The sequence below is a fragment of the Coregonus lavaretus genome (genome assembly GCF_964263955.1).
Source record: "Coregonus lavaretus genome assembly, chromosome: 34".
NCBI lineage: Eukaryota > Metazoa > Chordata > Actinopteri > Salmoniformes > Salmonidae > Coregonus > Coregonus lavaretus.
In genome coordinates this window covers 3,236,485-3,249,882 of record NC_140021.1, presented here as the reverse complement: position 1 = coordinate 3,249,882, position 13,398 = coordinate 3,236,485, and the positions used below count along the sequence as shown (strand labels likewise).

Below are 13,398 nucleotides of genomic sequence, written 5' to 3'. Positions count from 1 at the left end.
ATGTCATATGGAGAACCGGTGCTACCTAGCTGGTTCCAGCTGGCTAACGTTAGCTACTAGCTATGCTAGCATGTAATTACATTCCAAACCCAGTGTTGGCGCTGGTGAGCTACTATGTACATCCACGAAGAAGAAACCATATGAATTCATGCGAAAAACTTTTTCTCCTGTGTGTTTGGTAGTGGTAGTCGAACGAGCGAGCGTTATAGTAGTTCTCCATCGATTGTAGCTAGTGCAGTAATACCCCCATTGTACAGTAATACCCATAAGGATGGGGTTACGTCTCATTTGTGGCCCAAAAAGGAGAAGCAAGCTTTGAAGTCGGAACAGTTTGTCCGGTTGAAGCGAGTGGATTGGAGTATGGAAACCCGTCTACTGTATGCGGTGCTCATTTCACCCAGGAGGACTTCGATGGCTTAGTATAACCAGTGGAAAGCAGGATTCAGAATGAGACTGACTGAAACCAGGTGCTGTGCCGAGCGTGAATGTGAGGCCTGCAACCTGTATTTCCTACCGGTGTTGTTAGAGAGGGGAAAATATAAAGATTTAGTTTGGGCGCCAGGCAGGTATTTATCCTGCCAAAAGGAAAAGGGTAGGATAGATAGAGTACTGCTACCAGACAAAAACATCAGACAAGAGACTGCCTAGAGTGTAGCCCGTTTGCCAGAGGACAGAAAAGATAAGACCCACGTCACAGCCCAGGGATAACCCAACCAATAATACCTCATATAATAATTATGGCAGAGCAATTTAAAGGCAACTTCATAGAAACAATTGACAAGAAAGAACCCAGTCATCAACATTTACCAGTGGAGGAGTGCGGGGGGTGTGGTCATAGACAAAACAAAGAAGGCCTTCAAATGTCAAAAAATCTTCTCGGCCAAATGTAAATAGTCGAGAGAGAGAGAGAGAGAGAGAGCGAGAGAGCGAGAGAGCGAGAGAGAGAGAGAGAGAGAGAGAGAGAGAGAGAGAGAGAGAGAGAGAGGGAGAGGGAGAGGGAGAGGGAGAGGGAGAGAGAGATGCGCTCTTAAAGTGGCAGCGCACGGTGAAGGCTCGTGCAGGATTTCGGTACATTGCGAGTGTCAGCAGTGATGGAGATAAACCGGGTAAATTCAATGTGGATTGGATTTCTCACTATATCGCTATTGGATTAGCTAGCTGCGCTTCCTCTGAAGGCCTCTCCTTGGCTCTCCAGCCATCAATCGGTAAGTCTCTGCTCTCTTTACTTTATATCTGCTAGATTGTTTTGTTGTGTTCTCTGGGTTCCTGCCTGTGCTAAACTAGTTGTTCCAAAGATAAGTATTACTTACCCCGTCTGTGGATGTTCTCTCGCTTACTACTTAGCTATGTCGACCGTGGTGGTTGGCTAGCTAGGCTAGTTAGCTGGCTGGCTTACTGGCAAGATAACTGCACATACCGATAACATTATTTGATAACTGGTTAGATGGTGTTATGTATTTCCAAAATGTTGGTTTAATTTAATGTAGCTGTAAGGTAGGTGTTGATAGCAACTGGCTGACTCACACAGTGCTAACGTAACGTTAGCAGGCTAGTAGGGCTATCGTTAGCAGGCTAGTTGGCTAGCAACCTTGCAAGCTGACTTGTAACAATTAATTCATAAAATATTTGTAACCCCTTTACAGGTAGCTAGGCATATGTCGCACGTCACTACTTCACAGGAGAGGCATTTGAAAGTGATGTATTTGATCAAAATGCGTTTTTTTTTTGCCTTCTGGAACATGTGAACTTTCATGTGCCTTAATAACAAACCTGTATGCCATCTGTAAATACAAATAAAGTTGTTAAATTACGAGCCTGGTTGGTTTAGCCACGGAAAATGACAGGAAACCTTCCCGCTAGCCATGAGTGACTGAGATAATGGATGGGCTGGACACGCCGAGAGATGAGTTCGGATTGGGTCTGCCATGTAGCATGCATCTGTCTATAACGTGCGCTTTTCAGTATGTGTAGATAACCCTTGCTACCACCGTCTTTTTTGAAAGATGTAACGTTAGCCATGGAGAACTGAAAAAGTGTTGCTACTGCTCTCAACAACATTGCTTCCCTGAATTTAGCAGGCGCTATCGACAAAGATCAGTGGGAAAATGTTGTGATGGACTACTTTCTGCACACGTTCAGTGTGAACCGGAGTGACTTGAAACAATGCGGGCCAAACAAGCTGTACAAACTAAACTGAGTTAAAGGGGTTCTAGTCTGCCATGAAGCGTTCATCAATGTATATGGGTAAGAATCTAGCTACATTTTCAGTATTATATGTTTCTAATTTTGTTAGAAGTCGTTTTCATTGCAAGTTAAAGCGTACTGTTATCTAGCTAGTGAATGTTAGCTTGCTGGCACGCTAAAGTTATTTGTATGATCTGTGTAGTAATATTATTTGTATCTCAGAAATTCATTTGCATTGCTAGTTATAGCCTAGTGTTAGCTAGCTAGCTAACATTGAACCTAGTTACTAAAGCATTTCATGCATGACGGCTAGCTAAGCCAACAGTTTGCATTGTTAGGAGTATGGGTTGGGATTATGGTTAATTGTTTAGCTAGCCAGCTGTAATCTAACAGCACCTTATTTTTCTTGATCTCCAGTATTTTCCACAACTAATCAAATGTATTCCACACATCTGACTTCCCCTTTACCTCCTGAGCAACCAGTAAACATTCCCCCGTTTAGAGTTGATTTGTCACGTCCTCTGCATCCATTTTGCTGTCACATGTGTTACGGTGTTCAGAGATTGTTGTAACCAATTTATTGATGTGATTATGATATGCTACAGGTCAGGCCCTATTGGTCACGTGCATGCGATGCTTACACTACTTTTACTATTTTCTACATTGTAGAATAATAGTGAAGACATCAAAACTATGAAATAACACATATGGAATCATGTAGTAACCAAAAAAGTGTTAAACAAATAAAAATATATTTTAGATTTTTGATTCTTCAAATAGCCACCCTTTGCCTTGATGACAGCTTTGCACACTCTAGGTATTCTCTCAACCAGCTTCACCTGGAATGCTTTTCCAACAGTCTTGAAGGAGTTCCCACATATGCTGAGCACTTGTTGGCTGCTTTTCCTTCACTCTGCGGTCCGACTCATCCCAAACCATCTCAATTTGGTTGAGGTCGGGGGATTGTGGAAGCCTGTTCATCTGATGCAGCACTCCATCACTCTCCTTCTTGGTAAAATAGCCCTTACACAGCCTGGAGGTGTGTTGGGTCATTGTCCTGTTGAAAAACAAATGATAGTCCCACTAAGCCCAAACCAGATGGGATGGCATATCGCTGCAAAATGCTGTGGTAGCCATGCTGGTTAAGTGTGCCTTGAATTCTAAATAAATCACAGACAGTATCACCAGCAAAGCACCCCCACACCATAACACCTCCTCCTCCTTGCTTTACTGTGGGAAATACACTTGCGGAGATCATCCATTCACCCACACCGCGTCTCACAAAGACAAGGCGGTTGGAACCAAAAATCTTCAATTTGGACTACAGACCAAAGGACACATTTCCACCAGTCTAATGTCGATTGTTCGTGTTTCTTGGCCCAAGCAAGTCTTTTCTTATTATTTGTGTCCTTTAGTAGTGGTTTCTTTGAAGCAATTCGACCATGAAGGCCTGATTCACACAGTCTCCTCTGAACAGTTGATGTAGAGATGTGTCTGTTACTTATTTATTTGGGCTGTAATTTCTGAGGCTGGTAACTCTAATGAACTTATCCTCTGCAGCAGAGGTAACTCTGGGTCTTCCATTCCTGTGGCGGTCCTCATGAGAGCCAGTTTCATCATAGCGCTTGATGGTTTTTGCGACTGACCTTCATGTCTTATTGACTGACTTTCATGTCTTAAAGTAATGATGGATTGTCGTTTCTCTTTGATTATTTTAGCAGTTCTTGCCATAATATGGAGCTGGTCTTTTACCAACCTACCTTGTCACCTTTTCACAACACAACTGATTGGCTCAAACGCATTAAGAAGGAAAGGAATTCCACAAATTAACTTTTAAGAAGGCTTACCTGTTAATTGAAATGCATTCCAGGTGACTACCTCATGAAGCTGGTTGAGAAAATGCCAAGAGTGTGCAAAGCTGTCATCAAGGCAAAAGGTGGCTATTTGGAGAATCTCAAATATTAAATATATTTTGATTTGTTTTGGTTAATACATGATTCCATATTTGTTATTTCATAGTTTTGATGTCTTCACTATTATTCGACAATGTAGAAAATACTGAAAATAAAGAAAAACCCTTGAATGAGTAGGTGTTCTTAAAACTTTTGACCGGTAGTTTACATGTGTCACGTTAAGAGATCAACGGTTGAGGGAATAAGGAATGTTTTTCCTAATCAAATGAGGTATTTCGGTAACAGAACTTTTCAGTCAGAAATGGCTGTAATTATGTTGCAGCTTCAGCAACATGGACAGCGCGATAAACACTGTTGAGAGAGACAACGGGTGCTAGTCACACAGTGCAGCAAGTCTGAGCCCGACCCGGCACAATCTAATCAATTGCGGTCAGACTCCCTCTAGTCATTTGTGTGTCTTAATTATTTCATCAAACAGTTAGCTTAAAGCATCAGACAAGCTCAATGCATTTAGCTGATTTGATTAAAACACATAGGATGTGTCTGTCTATATATGGAAAAATACACGTTTGAAAATGTCGACCAATTGATTGGTCAAAAGAACAGACGACTCTCGGACAACCAATAATAATTGAGATAGGCCATTGTTCCACTTCCAGTCCCCAGACCCATATTCTTCCAATCAGCCAGTAGACAATTTATAGCTTCAGTCTCCTTCGGAAACACCTTGGAAATACAGAAGAACCCTTCTGCCGGAAACGGGTCCAAAGACACATAAACATGTCCGAATGAGCCAACTACACACTCAGAGCTAGGAGAGAGATGAAGCAAGATATGTTCCATCGCGTGAATGATTTATGCATTTATAAGGAGCCAGTCCTGTCCCATCAGGCTAACAACATCTTCTCCCTGTCTATGACATATAGCCAAGGCTACTTTCAGCCCCCAAAAAGTATACTTATTATCACAAATGAATGTACTAGTCAAACTACCCATTAGGTACAAACCAGGCTAGTAACTGTTACACAGATACAGTATTTCTGTCCATATAGATAGTTTAAGAGTAAATTTAACTAGACAAGTCAGTTAAGAACAAATTCTTATTTACAATGACGGCCTACACCGGCCAAACCCGGATGACGCTGGGCCAATTGTTCGCCGTCCTATGGGACTCCCAATCACGGCCGGTTGTGATACAGCCTGGAATCGAACCAGGGGGTCTGTAGTGATGCCTCGAGCACTGAGATGCAGTGCCTTAGACCGCTGCGCCACTCGGGAACCCAAGTATTGATCCCTGCTCACGGATGCTACATCAGATCATAAAATATCCAGACTGAGCGGACGGACAGGACACAGGGCCGCTGTAATTGCATTATGGCTAATCGATCTTATCAATTACAGATAGGGTCACCCAGGGCTCTCTAGGGTCAACCAGGGCTCTCTAGGGTCACCCAGGGCTCTCTAGGTCTCCAGTTACCATGGCCTGACATCCTATCTCTGCTGCACCACATGCTGCCTGCCGGGTGTCCTGTAGAAAAGCACACCCTCACTCCAGATGTGTCATCCAGGCCAGGCTAGCGGAGTCATGGTGAGCAGCAGCCGCAAGAATGGGAGACACAGATCAGGCCAGATTAGTAGAGTGGGGGGAGAGTGGAGGGGAATTGAGAGTACTTAGTTCCAGTCAATTGGTTTCCCCTTAGTACCCTTACCTGCTAGACTGTGAGGATAATCGAGGGTCTCTGTCATCTAGTATGCATGTTCATTCATTCATTCATTCATTCATCCCCTTCCTGATAAAAAGAAAACTACTGAATGAAATTGAGGTTAAGCGTCGTTGTGTAATAATCCGAGCATGCAAATTAGGGTTTTAGTGCATAATGAAAATCTGTCCCATGCATGTAGCTAGAGCTATCCTAAAAGGATCTTCTCTAAAGATCAGAGGCTCACCATTGCACACGTCTCTATTGCGGGAGCGTAGACCCTGTTGACTGACAGCATTAAAAGGTCAGGATCTCCCCCTCAAAGTTGACATTTCTTGTTACATTTGCCCTTTGTGGTGAAGGAGCGCCGACCTAAGGATTCCTCTGTCTGTCTGCGTCTACTCCCTGTAGCATTCCAAACCAGTGCTTCCACAATCCACAATGCGCTGGATGCGTTTCTGAATAAATGCATTCCATTCCAAGGCGCTTTTTTTATTGAGCGGCCTGGAAAGTCCTTGACGGGTGATTACTTTGTAGCTTCCAGGTTGTCTGCTCACATTTAGATGGCTAGGAGCTGAAAGAGCCATTACGTTCACAGGCACTGGGACATAGATACCAAATAGGACAATAAAACAGGTAGTTTAAACTCAAAAAAATGTATACATACCATGTTTTGACAACATCGTGAGCATGGATAATGAAATCACCACTGTTTAAATTAGGTTGTACTAGAAAGAAGGGGATGCATAAAGTTACAGCTGACATGAGGGAAAAACTAGGCTGGCCAATACAAACCTCCAACAACCTAACCAAACATCACTAAAGCTGTGTTTACACAGGCAGCCCAAATCTGATCTTTTGAATAATCAGATCTTTTGCCCATAATTGGCAAAAAATATTACAATTGGACTGCCTGTGTACAACGCAGCCTCTGGGTTACCGGACTTTTACCCAGGGCATCTCCCTAGATAGGCTACTTTAATTTATTCATCTTTGCCATATCACACGGTAATCCTAGTGGAACCATTCAAGGGTCAGGACAAACATGTTTCTCCCTTGGGATGCGAACACACCAACGAGTACACGTCTGCATGATAAATCTACAGCCTAACAGACATTTCCTCTTCGCTTTCCTCTCAGCTATGCTACAAGCTAGCATGGGCCACCAGACAAAGAGCTGCCTCACCAACCCACACACATATTAGATCAGGCCTCCACTTCATTTTTTGCCAATTTGGTATGAAATGAGTGACTGTGGATTCATACTGGAGTTTCTCTAACTGCGGTTAACTAACTGTGGTGCCAAAGAAATGGGAGAAAACATAGGCTCACTTAGATAACACTTCACATTAAAGTTTCTATGATGTAATAACACTATAGCAAGTAAAAACAACAATGATGTTACTAACTATAGTAATAACAGCATCACTCATTGATATCAAGAGTAACTTAATGTGAAGTGTTACCCTCCAATTTATTTAGCCTTTATTTAACCAGGTAAGTCATGGTGAACACATTCTCTTTTACAATAACGATCTGACAAGGATGTTTCTATAGGTAAAATATACAGTATCATTTGATAACCAGACAGAATGTAGGCGGTAATGAAACAGAGGCACCGCTGGACTAGATAGACCCTCTGATTCCTCCTGCCTGCAGTAATCTGGGGAGGATTGTCCAGTAATCTCCTGCAGGATCCACACGCCTCTCTAATAACAAGCATCATCATCATCATCTCTCTGCTCTTCCTCCAAAATCATTCCCATCATCAATATCTAGGAGATACGGTTAACTCTCCAGTGGCGTCACAACAGGCCTAAGGGCTGATAATAGCGTACAGAAATCCAATAGGCATGCCTGGCCAGCTAGACGAAACACTGAGAGAAAGTAGCTCAGTATTTACATGAACGTGAGGCATTGGGACATTGCGGTGGGTAGTGGGTACAGGTTCCTTTTCGTGGACAGGCCTACAGACTTGTGCACTTTGAAACACATGCCAGGGAGAGGTATACAGTAATTAAAACAAACTGCTCTAAGCAGATGGCACATGTTCAAGATAAACAACTTTCTGGCTACAGTGCAAGCAGGATCTTAGATGCAGTACAGTAGGCCTACTGTGGTTTCTTTAGAGATTAGATTCACTAAATCAGAGCCTAACATGTAGGCTAGCCCAAGAGGAAAGTAAAACGACATATTATTTAGGCCGTACAGTCAAAACTGAAAACGGTAACATCGAAATGATCCCAAATGTTACAGTGTTGCGATGTTTTCTATGTTTTCACATCTGTCAACAGTCGGATACAAAGTAGTTCTGCGGGATGTCCCGACTGAGCTGCCTGAACCCCTAGAAAAAAATATACCAATTGCACTTTATAAAGGCTCATACGAATATGAACCTTGTGCACAGTTGCTTAGCCCTGTTTGAACTACATTTTGGCCACACACCCACAACCACCGTCAAGCTTGCAGAACTTTGCGAACAGCCATAGCTCCTGCGCTGTAACACTCCGTGTGACTGCGACTTCATCCATGCACTTCTTGCTATGATGCGTATTGTGCGTAATTCTTATCCAAAATCACCGTCCCTTCACTGATAAATCAACAAACCGTATCAGAACAACATGTTAACCGCAACCCGAGGCACCTAGAGGTTTTGCCCAATAAAATGGTGTGTTTATTTTGAGTTGACTCACCGTTTTCGGACAATTTTTTAAACAATTTGTCGGGAGTCTCCGAGTGTCGCTGCCACCACGATGATACCGCCTCCCGAACTGCACTTCAGTGACAGCAGGGTAACATTACCGCCCACTGACAGTATACTCCAATCGAAATAAAAGAAATACCAGCTGACTGCAATTCCATCCAATGATTATGGAGAAGAGATCCTTTTGACAGAAGCTAACTCCAATCACAGCTTCTTATTTCACAAGCTAACGCCCTGACTGTTTCCTTCGGTGGGCTACACTAATGTACTTTTGATAGACAAACCGAACGTACAATGAGTAAATTTGACTCCTTTTACGGGACGGTATGGGCCCAACCATTGTAAGGAACACTGGCTGAAAACGGCAACCATAAGAACAGTTAGAATAGCCATTGAAGAATGTCACCCAACCCGACGAAAACATCAGAATGTCTCCGGCAGATATAGTCGTCCCTGGCTAGATCTTAAAACCAATTATGTCGTGTGGTGTGAGGACGCAAGTTTTACATTCTAATTGAATAAATTATTAATTGCATAGGCCCAAGGGTTAGAATAGGCTATAGACCAGGGTCATTTATAGGATTTGAAGACATTTGGTGCTTAGCCAAAGCCAGCAGGGAGTCCGGGAGCATTCTCCCCGGCCAAAAAAAAGAAAGAAGAAATTCAACAGCTAAATGCATGAATTTAGTGCACTTTTGAGATTAACATTGAGAGTTTAGAACATTGAGTGATTAGATATTTTTCAGGTAACTTGCACCTTCCCACCTGCCACAGCAGACACTGCCAGTACTCAATTACAGTCACTACTGTTGGCACTCTGGGACAGAGTAGAGAGTGCTAACCTGTAACTAACCTGGTTCAGCCTTTATCATCTACTTAATTATTAGAATCAGGTGTGCTGTAGAACCCACATAAAATAAATATATTTTCTATCAATCTTCAATATGTGTCTGCCTTTATGGATTCACAGAAGATAAACTCAGCTAAAAAAGAAACGTCCTCTCACTGTCAAATGTGTTTATTTTCATCAAACTTAACATACATTTTACATTTCAGTCATTTAGCAGACGCTCTTATCCAGAGCGACGTACAGTTAGTGAGTGCATACATTTTTCATACTGGCCCCTCGTGGGAATCGAACCCACAATCCTGGCGTTGCAAGCACCATGCTCTACCAACTGAGCTACAGGAGGCCCATGTGTAAATATTTGTATGAACATAACAAGATACAACAACTGAGACATAAATTGAACAAGTTCCACAGTCAGTATCTGGTGTGGCCACCAGCTGCATTAAGTACTCCAGTGCATCTCCTCCTCATGGACTGCACCAGATTTGCCAGTTCTTGCTATGAGATGTTACCCCACTCTTCCACCAAGGCACCTGCAAGTTCCCGGACATTTCTGGGGGGAATGGCCCTAACCCTCACCCTCCGATCCAACAGGTCCCAGACGTGCTCAATGGGATTGAGATCCACAGAACGAGCAGTATGGCTGGTAGCCTGTAGCGCACAGCGTTGAGATTGCATGCAATGACAACAAGCTCAGTCCGATGATGCTGTGACACACTGCCCCAGACCATGACGGACTCTCCACCTCCAAATCGATCCCGTTCCAGAGTACAGGCCTCGGTGTAACGCTCATTCCTTCGACGATAAACGCGAATCCGACCATCACCCCTGGTGAGACAAAACCGCGACTCGTCAGTGAAGAGCACTTTTAGCCAGTCCTGTCTGGTCCAGCGACGGTGGGTTTGTGCCCATATGCGACGTTGTTGCGGGTGATGTCTGGTGAGGACCTGCCTTAAAACATGCCTACAAGCCCTCAGTCCAGCCTCTCTCAGCCTATTGCGGACAGTCTGAGCACTGATGGAGGGATTGTGCGTTCCTGGTGTAACTCGGACAGTTGTTGTTGCCATCCTGTACCTGTCCCGCAGGTGTGATGTTCGGATGTACCGATCCTGTGCAGGTGTTGTTACACGTGGTCTGCCACTGCGAGGACGATCAGCTGTCCGTCCTGTCTCCCTGTAGCGCTGTCTTAGGCGTCTCACATTACGGACATTGGAATTTATTTCCCTAGCCACATCTGCAGTCCTCATGCCTCCTTGCAGCATGCCTAAGGCACGTTCACGCAGATGAGCAGGGAACCTGGGCATCTTTCTTTTGGTGTTTTTCAGTCAGTAGAAAGGCCTCTTTAGTGTCCTAAGTTTTCATAACTGTGACCTTAATTGCCTACCGTCTGTAAGCTGTTAGTGTCTTAACGAACGTTCCACAGGTCAGTGTTTAAACCCTTTACAATTAAAATCTGTGAATTTATTTGTATTTTTACAAATGATCTTTGATAGACAGGGTCCTGAAAAAGGGACGTTTCTTTTTTGCTGAGTTTATTCATATAAGCTGTACAGGGCTCTTTAGCATCAAACAGATGGTAGACATTCAGATATCCATAGAATGTTTATTTGTCAAAACCTAAAATACAGGGGAGTGTACACCATTTAATGCTTACTCAAGACAACTGGGTATACAACAAGAATGTTATTTGGTAAAAGTAACATACAAAAAAATTGTATGAACAGTGTAGTACAGTTCAGTGTGTCCGAGTGTGTCTCAGGTGTAGAGACACACAAGTCCGGAGAACTGTAGCTACAGATTGTTACACCACATCATGTGATTTACCCTATAGATTTTTGCCAACAGGTGGGTGTCCACCTCAAAGTGATGCATTTTATGATGACAGAGACCTGTCTTGATCAACGAGAGAAGACTTGAAATAGACAAAATGGCAGCGTATACAATGTTGGATTACTTCATTGAGCAAAAAATATATATATATTTTAATAACGGAGCATTTTCTAAATTCAAACTGACCCTGCAACTGGTCACAGACATTTTATGAGACTCCTGTTTTCCCGAATCGAGGACAAAGACATCATCGCTAAGGTTGGTCGAAGTTTCTCTGTGCTACACCAAACAGTGCCTATCCTGTAACTCCACAGGGGGGCACTGTGTCACTGTCAGAAGCTATGTGCTTAAGTCAGAAAAACGTTCTCTCATCTCTTCGGTCTCAGCTAGCTAGCCAGCCAGTAGCTACCGAAGTGGCTAGCCAGCCAAGTTAGCAACAGAAACGAAACCCAATATAACCTAATATAATGAGTTACATCAACATCCTTAGCTTTCCATTCACTAAATATACTGTTAAATAACTCCTGACCGACACCCAATAGTTTAAGGATGCTGAGCGCTAACGCTTGCTTATTAGCATAAGCCAACCCTTATACTGAGAGAGACTAGCTAGTTAGCTACCGCCAACCCTGCACAAACCTGTGGCTAACTCTAATGCTGCACTTTGACCTTCTGGATGTTCTGGCCTCTCCACGTCATTCACTGCCTCAACCTGCTCGCTTAAAAACAAAACAAAAAGCCTATTTCGGAAGAAGTTCCGAATATCCATGTTTCCTCTGTGCTATGCTGCAGACTCTGACTGAGTGACAGGTATTTTGCTGAGTGATGACATTGACGTCTAACCGGCGCTTTAGGGGCGGGGTCAAGGGACGTGAGCGGTCCACTGCCTTGTGAAATCTCGACCAATCACAGCAGGCACCGCGTCTAGCTCAGTGTATTGTATTGTTTATTTTTGTCATAAACATTTCTCAGTAAAAAATATATTTTTTTAAATACTGCATAGGGCAAATGATGTGTGGTTATGGAAACTCATATCAGACTGAATTGTACAATATGTACAGTGCGTTCGGAAAGTATTCAGACCCCTTGACTTTTTCCACATTTTGTTAAGCTACAGCCTTATTCTAAAATGGATAAAAAACTTTTTTTTCCCTCATCAATCTACACACAATACCCCACAATGACAAAGCAAAAACAGGTTTTTAGAATATTTTCCTAATTTATACAAAATAAAAAACATAAATACCTGATTTACATAAGTATTCAGACCCTTTGCTATGAGACTCGAACTTGAGCTCAGTTGCATCCTGTTTCCATTGATCATCCCTGTTTCTACAACTTGATTGGAGTCCACCTGTGGTAAATTCAATTGATTGGACATGATTTGTAAAAGCACACACCTGTCTATATAAGGTCCCACAGCTGACAGTGCATGTCAGAGCAAAAACCAAGCCATGAGGTCGAAGGAATTGTCCGTAGAGTTCCGAGACAGGATTGCGTCGAGGCACAGATCTGGGGAAGGGTACCAAAAAATGTCTGCAGCGTTGAAGGTCCCCAAGAACACAGTGGCCTTCATCATTCTTACATTGAAGAAGTTTGGAACCACCAAGACTCTTCCCAGAGCTGGCTGCCCAGCCAAACTGAGCAATCGGGAGAGAAGGGCCTTGATCAGGGAGGTGACCAAGAACCTGATGGTCACTCTGACAGAGCTCCAGAGTTCCTCTGTGGAGATAGGAGAATCTTCCAGAAGGACAACCATCTCTGCAGCACTCCTCCAATCAGGCCTTTATGGTAGAGTGGTCAGACAGAAGCCACTCCTCAGTAAAAGGCACATGACAGCCCGCTTGGAGTTTGCCAAAAGGCACCTAAAGGACTCACAGACCATGAGAAACAAGATTCTCTGGTCTGATGAAACCAAGATTGAACTCTTTGGCCTGAATGCCAAGCGTCACGTCTGGAGGAAACCTGACACCATCCCTATGGTGAAACATGGTGGTGGTAGCATCATGATGTGGGGATGTTTTTCAGCGGCAGGGACTGGGAGACTAGTCAGGATCGAGGGAAAGATGAACGGAGCAAAGTACAGAGAGATCCTTGATGAAAACCTGCTCCAGAGCGCTCAGATCCTCAGACTGTGGCAAAGGTTCACCTTCCAACAAGACAATGACCCTAAGCACACAGCCAAGACAACGAAGGAGTGGCTTCCGGACAAGTCTC

At 43.5% G+C, this 13,398-nt stretch overlaps 1 protein-coding gene across 1 annotated transcript in view; it reads right to left on the bottom strand.

Moving 5' to 3' along the window:
- The window catches only part of LOC311109308 (uncharacterized protein), a 98,877-nt gene extending 90,313 nt beyond the window's left edge, over positions 1 to 8,564 (bottom strand). The window contains exon 1 of the mRNA XM_084152141.1: positions 8,558 to 8,564. The gene's annotated coding sequence lies outside the window, so the exon portion shown is untranslated. The remainder of the gene's footprint in view (positions 1 to 8,557) is intronic.
- Positions 8,565 to 13,398: the final 4,834 nt, after the last annotated feature.